The 7,888-nt window shown below is 40.1% G+C and overlaps 1 pseudogene; it reads left to right on the forward strand.

Moving 5' to 3' along the window:
• Positions 1 to 6,332: 6,332 nt before the first annotated feature.
• Positions 6,333 to 7,208, forward strand: LOC147427265 (uncharacterized; annotated as a pseudogene).
• The last annotated feature ends 680 nt before the right edge of the window (positions 7,209 to 7,888 follow it).

Raw genomic sequence — 7,888 nt, forward strand, 5'->3', positions numbered from 1 at the left:
GACCTGGTTTTCTTTTGGTTGGAAAAATACAAAGAGTCCCGACTCCCAATTTCCCACAGCCTACGGGGCCACAAGGGGCCACAAACTAACTATGGTCTTCACAGTCAATCACAATGCACATTACATATTAAAGTTTAAACTTTAGAGAAGCTAAAAATAGAGGGCAAATGAATTAAACAACAAGCAAATTACCTCATGGGCAAAAAGACTCCTTAGACTTGGAAGTTGGACGAGTTTCATTTTTGGCTGCAGCACGCGCAGCGGCAAAAGCTCCAAAGACGCAGCAGTAATTGCTCTTCCATATTCCCTTAAGTCTGAGATTAACATGAGCACACATTCATGCTTTGATAGGCTAGGTGTCAAAATCCTTGCATATTATACCAATCATGGCACAAGATTTTTGGTCACAAAATAAGCAGAAACTCTTCAAGTTGTATGGCAGTCGTGGGCTCTCTGGTGCAGTGGGTCTCTCTATGCGATATGCAGAAACCTCGCTAAATCGAAGACAATGTGAACAGGAAAAGTAATAGCAATGAACTGGAATAGCACTAAACTGCAAGACGATACAAGGTAGCACACAAGACTTTAAATTAGATGGGAGCAGTAAACGAATCGCAATCCACAGAATCTGGTACAACAATGAACTCACTATCAGCACAACCTGCTCCAGACAAAGGGCTAGTGAGTCCAAAACAAAAGGGATGTCGACCCTCAGCTAACACTGTTCATCAAGATGGTGCATTGCAAGCTGTGTTGACGAGGACTTTGCTAGACTGACATGAGGTCATAACATAGCTATGAGATATCTCAACCCATGTCATACACCATTACTAAATCGGAAAAATAACAAATGCAAGTGGCACCCAAGCCCTTGGAGGGAAAAGGACTGCCAAAACCAATCTGATGAAAGTAAATAGCAGCCCAACAGATGAAGAGACTCTGAAGCAAACAAAACTGATGAAGGGAGACACTATCAGACAGAGCACCAGGCGGCAACAATTCTCCTAAAGCCAGCCTTCACTCAAATGCTGAGAAAAAACTAGAGCTAGACTTCAAGAGCGATTTCAACGCAGTGAAACGAACATCGAAATCTGAATGTGCTGTACTAACGCAAGAGCTGACCAGATTGCAGGGCTAAAAAGAACATGAGACACCAAGAAGTTTGCAGCATTTGGGCTCCTCAAGGTCACCAAAGTTTCATCTAGTTTGGCCCTCCTTCTGGAGCTATCTACAGCGAAACCGCTTCTCAACCAGGTCGCACTGAGCAGGCGGCAGCACTGAGCAGCTGCAGCAAAACTGCTACTCAACCGACTCGTGCCTCGGACTCGACAGCGAGCAGGTCGGAGACTCAGAGTGTCCGGAATCGTCAATCCATAGCTAAGCTTAGAGCAGGTGAAGACGAAGGTACTCGGGAGTCGGGAGCATGTGAAGTTTGCTAAAATGAAAATTTCACTGCTTCTAAAAAACCTAGGTTTGGTGTAATCCCACCTACAAATTTTGAAATTTACCTCTGAATTTTATATTTGAAGGTGACAAAACCTACAAATTTTTGAAACAAATAATGAAATTTGGTGTAAAAGCCTTCAAATTTTATCTAGCACTGGATGAAATGTTGAACCTTTGAAAATTAGTGGTTGTAATTTCTATATACTTTCAAACCCTACACGGCCATGGACATTGGACAAACCCCAAGGGCCAACACCCGTCGCTTAGACTTCAAGATTCAAAAGTTGATCCTCCGTAAGCAAAATACCCCTCAAATTCCAAAAATTCGCAAAATATTCCCAATATTTTTTAGTTCATTTGATGCCGGTTTTTGAAGGGCAATTGGATGGCTAGCCCTTCTAATGATGGATCGGACAAATTACCTTCCTTCGGAGTTGAAGGGCAACTTCAATTTGATCCCTTCAATTGTAGGGTTTTTCACCAGACGACCCTTCCTACGCAAGGTTGACACTCGTTTGAAGGGTAGAAGGGCATAAAAAACTATCGATGTCGCTAATGCCCAGTCATGCCCTCTCTCTCTCTCTCTCTCTCTCTCTCTCTCTCTCTCTCTCTCTCTCTCTCTCTCTCTCTAGCCAATGTGTGGCAAGACAGAGAGGAATTAGGATGTATTCTTGTTCTTTAATGATTGACATTTTGTTGATGATACACTTATCTGTTATCTTTGTGGACATAATCGCCTATTTTGTGAGGTAATATGTGACAAATTACATGCTAACCACTCAAAAATGCATCTCAATTGTCAAAAAGGAATAAAAATTAGAACACCTTGATCAATCTGACCAAAATAGATACATGGGTACTTTGGGAATTTGAAAATTTGAAGGGTATTTTGGGAATTTTGACAAATTAGAGGGGTTTGAGCTTGGCCTTAAGAAAATGAGGAAATTTGCATAGTTTTAGTGTAATTGCCGACAAAAGGTACTAATTTTGACCAAAAATACGAGAGAATTTCAAGTTTGCCCTTACTTTCACCACGCCATGAAAGTATTCATTGATGTGCACACACACACACACAGAGGCTTACTAATGTATTTAAGGTGGCTTAGGTAGTTCAATGTAGCCCCAATGTAACCATCCTCGTCCCCCCCCTCCCTCCCCCCCCCCCCCCCCCCCCCCCCCCCCCCCCCCCTTATGTGTACGGTATGAGTATGAAATAATGAGGGGCTACCCCTATTGTATGCGCTTATGTACAAAATCCAAAAAAACCCCTATTGTACACTCACGTGGTACCGTACGGAAAAACACAGTAAATCCCTCGGGATGGAATACCCTTGGTATTTGGTTTGTTCTACCTCCTCAGGAGTCATCATAACAAAGTTGTTGTTATAACAATCCCTAAACCCTCAGGAAATTTTGGAGATCATTTGGAGGGCCTTCTAAGAAAATGTATTTTTTGCACTCTCTCTCTAGAAAATATGGCGAATAATAGAGGTGGGTCTGTCATGGTAAAAGTTGAAAAAGTGTACTTTTAGTAGATTCTTTACCCGTCTGAACATTCGTCCGTAATGATTGAGGGATAATCTTCTTTTCAGTTGCATTGAATGAACCTCGTCAACATGGAGGGAACGAGACTAACATGGAGGGAGGAAGCTGCAGCAACTATTCACTTTTCATTAAACCTGCACTTTTGGCTAATGGCGCACTCCTCAAATGGCACAAATGTTACGCAGAAACGAGCCAAATATCACCTTCACATTGATTTGGACAACGAGTACCAACCATTACACACATATACATCCCGCATCCATAGACACGCTCAGATCTCAGGGAGCTAAACACATAGATATCTCGACGAGAGGCTCTCTCTATCCTAAGAATCCAATGACTAATGCGTCTCCAGCATTTGTCAATCCTACAAGCTTATTGACCTTTGCTGGTGATGGAGAAAATGGCCTTCTGGGTTATTGTAAATCTCTTACAAGGCAAGCTGAAACTTATAAGGGAATTCTCCAAGCTCAACAATGTGAGATTGTTCGTCTTTCACAGTTGCATTCTACAGATCAGGATACCATTTTGCAACACAAAACAGAGGTACATGAACTGAAAGGAAAGGTACAAAGTTGTCAAATGAAGGATGCCATCTTGGGTGGTCATATCCGAAAGAAGAAATTGCACAAGCTTGAAACATTGCAGGTTGTATTCGGAGGTCTCAAGAAAAGAATCCGAGCATTAAGGTGATGCTTCTTGGTTGACTAAATAGTCTTATGTAAGTAAATTTTTTGTTTTTCTAGTTATGCATCGTTTTCATTTGTCTAAATAGTGTTAGCACTAGAATGGTAACCTAACAGGACATAAAAGTGTCCTTTCAGGGTTTTGGGCAAAAATTCCAAAACCATAGTAGATCCACTCATTTTGAAAAATCCTTTCATGAGCTTATAGTTCAATAACTACTACATATGGAAAAAATGAGAAACTTGTAATTTTTCTCATCCCTTGGTCACTACAAGCCTCCAAAGTTGGTGCACCAGTGCATTTTGCCCAAAACAGCAATTTCTTACGATTGATTGCATATAAATAAGAGTGGAGATTTTTGTAGGACATGAGATAAAATGCCCTGTTAACTTCAATGGGTTGGTGACCAAAACATATGGTTGCTTTTACCTCACTAATTTTTTTTTGGGCAGAAAAATTAGGTACAAAAAAGTTGCATTTTTGCCATTCTGCGGACCTATCATCAAAGTTTCTATAGTCACGCTCAATACATATACTATATACATGTTTTCTTAGCTCCCTTTGGGCCTCTGGATTTAAAAGGAGCCATGGAGCATGTCAAAAGGATAATGGATCTCTTACAATTGGAACCTTGGGGGCAATGATAAAGTGTTAAATACAGCAAAAATGAAAAAACTGGGTTTAGCATTATGACCTCTAGAAACCCATAGAAACTACTCAATATCTAGCCAAGTTTGTAGTCTACGATTAGATATGGTCACTACCTACAAAATACACACAATTGGCGTAAGAAACTAGCAATATTGAGAAAGTTATACTTGCTACTCTAAAATGTATCGTATTCTTCAGCAATCAAAAAACTCAACCATCATCATATACTATGCTATATAGCATATTAGGTCCCCCAAAACTCAAGGAAGATTAGCTTTATGTTATACATTACACTTACACAATCAAAATTGAATTTGGATATCAAGAAAGCCACCAGAAAAATCATAAAAGTGCTAATTTTGGCTAAAAAACAGGATTATGCAATTCTTGTAAATTGGTCATAACTTTCAATTTTAACACTTAGCTCTCCCTACAAGCATCAAAACATGTTGAGAACTATGAAGGCCTAACCTCTAGCCATCTAAACCTCACAAACATGAAGTTTAGAGTGGTATAGTTGCCAAAAATTGAAAAAAAGCCAAAAACAGGACCCGTATTTTCACACAGTTTAGGTTCAAAAATGTTGTGCAAGAGTAAGGCTAATGGTGGGATCGATACTCAAAAAAAAATGCTAAGTTTTTTTCAGCTCATAAGGCAACTTTGTGGATATATAGCACCTACAAATTCATTTTCATACTCTTCAAATAATTCAAGCAAAATGGTCACTTAACAGGACACAAAAGTGTCCAAGGACATAAAAGTGTCATGTTACCATTCTAGTGTTAAGTAAATTTTCTTTACTTATGCATTGTCTTCATGTAGAGATTCAATCTATCCTGACAAGGAAAACATTGACCCCAAAGCCAATATAGGAAAGAGATTGAAGCCACTTATAAGTAGAAGCCTTGTAGTAGATATAGTACATGACAAGAAGTTTAAGGTCCTACAACGAAATGTAGACCGCTTTATTTCAGAGAACTCAGTGGCTGCAAAAGAGATACAAGGCACACTTGATTCACTTGGTGTAAGCAAAAGAAGATATTCAGCTATACAGAAATCTATCTCATCCATCTTTGTTAAGAAGGGAACAAAGTCCAAACTTTTACCATCAGCCTCAAGTGTTTGGAAAGAGAGGCTTCAGCTTAACGACGCACAAGGAGAATATCTTGGACAGCCGTTTCATATTAAAGCAACTTACAGTGGCCGTGGAGCAAACATAGCATATGATGAGTTCAATAATATTTTTATGGACCTGCAGATGTTGCAGAAGAGAATGGTGGAGTTTTACAACATCACATTTGAAGAGTCACGAGGGGTATTACATTTTGTGTTGAAATTGGATGAGTGTGAGCTTGTTAAAGACAAGAAGCTAGAGCGTGTTACTATTACTTTAATGAACAGAGCCCTCTCAAAGTGGCCCACTGATGATCCTTTGTATTTGAGTGCTCAATCAGAATCTAACATATGGTGGCTTGGTGCTTTTGAGGTAAGTGAGATTCTCAGCTGAGCTCAAATGTTCACATCTACTTAAGTCTCACTTATTTTGTGTTGCAGGTAAAGAAATAAGATCATGACATTCTATATTGGGTGTTCCATCAAACTAATGTTCCATAGGTGATTGATCAACAGACTAACCAGGGAGAGGTACTACGTCTAGATGGAAGGGGAGAATTTCAAGTTCAGTGGCATCTTGCAGGTGACCTCAAAACATTAAAGTGCATGTATAATTGTGGAATGGGTGCAATGGCAAAGTCGTCGTGTTTGTTTTGCATGGAGCCTGCAAAGGTCATGGACCCAAAGTGGTGGAGAAAAGCTCCAACACGTCACATTGAGGACCTTGCTTTTTGAACGGTTTTGAAAATACCACTTGTGAATGTCCACATTTGTACAATGCATGCCCTTTTAGAATTGTGGAGAAATTGGTCTACTTATATATCGGGTTTGCTTGGAAAATCAACAACTCAGCAGAGCGACAGATGGCCCTGCAGTGCTTAGAATTGGTACTGTCGGATATGGGGCTTCATGGTGGCAATGTGAAAATCCAGCAGGATGAAAAGAGATCAACTGCTGAGAAGGATGTCCCATGCAAACCATCCATCAGTGGGGTGAAGGCACAGAGGTTTTTATTTAAACCCCAAGGAATACGAGATCTGAAGCTAACAAAGTATTGAACAATATATAACACATCTTATGTTAGCAAGGTAGAGTATCAGAGCTGGAAAAAGCTACATATTGCAGTCAAAGATCAAGAACCAACTATTCGTAATGTGAAGGCTGAGGTTTGGCGATTGATAGACATGCTATTTTTGATGTGTGACAAAGATGACTGGTCACAAGGTGATATGAACAAGTTCAAGGAGAATCTCAACCTTCTCAAGAAATCATTCAAGACGGCATGGACAGACACGCAGATTACTCACTACATGGTATTATTGTGTATTTTGATTCTCTTTTATGGGTAACTATGTGAGTGTAAAACATTCTAAGTAATCTGTTTTCATATCCAACACATCATTTTCAATCATTTACCATATTTTATACAAAAGTATAGGAACCTGGCCATATGGAATACCCAAGGGATGGAAAAGTCTCATTACATGGCCAGAAATGCCTATTTCAGGCACACATGACCTGGCGGCTCTCCAATCAAGGCTAATAGTTTGAGAGAACTATATGAATGGTTCTATCGTAGAATCATTCATCAAATGCAAGCAAAAGAAGTCTTGGCCTCTTCAGCAACAGCACAAGCCATCAGACATTTACAACAAAATAAAATTAAAAGATCAATGGAATACAACAACTCCAGTGCTTGTGAAGGTCAACAAACGTGGAGAGAGACAATGGTGTGTGTGAACCACAAGCGGAGAAAGAAACTCTAAGTGGATGACATTGTACAAAATTTTAATATTTTTGTAATACATGCTCTTAATTGCTACTTGAAGTGTATCAAGATTTTGAAGGTTCAATTTTGTTTTTTGGCACATCACCCTTGTAACGAATCATGAGATGTTTGCCATACTCTAACAGTTCATCCGGGTTTTGTCTGCCAAGAGCTAGTGCCATTGCTATGTAAGTGTAGTAATACGCCACTAGACCACCTGTATAGCCCGGGCAATAACCAAAACAATCTCTAGCAAACACTTTGTCCACAAGATGACTTTATCTGCAGTTTTGGGCAGCACGGGTCCACCCAAGAAGCGTGATAGTGTCTTTAATGTGTAAGTTGTTGTTGTACCCTCTTGTGACATTCCATTGTGAAAAACTAATATCGGCGCCTCGCAAAGCTTCAAAAGGTACTGTGCTAGGGCCACATCCCTTCCACGATACTCTCGAGTCCGTCGTCGAAGGAAGTCATCCTTGTCAGCAATCCAAGACTACACATATCATGTCTGATGTAAGTGAGAGTGAGAGAGAGAGAGAGAGAGAGAGAGAGAGAGAGAGAGAGAGAGAGAGAGAGAGAGAGAGAGAGAGAGAGACAGAGAGAGAGAGAGAGGGTTACCATGAAGCTCTCATCCTGCAAACAGAGGTTTTCCTGCCACACAGGTCCACAGACGTAGTT

This window comes from Adiantum capillus-veneris, chromosome 24 (assembly GCF_014529385.1).
Source record: "Adiantum capillus-veneris isolate H3 chromosome 24, ASM1452938v2, whole genome shotgun sequence".
Taxonomy (NCBI): Eukaryota; Viridiplantae; Streptophyta; class Polypodiopsida; order Polypodiales; family Pteridaceae; genus Adiantum; species Adiantum capillus-veneris.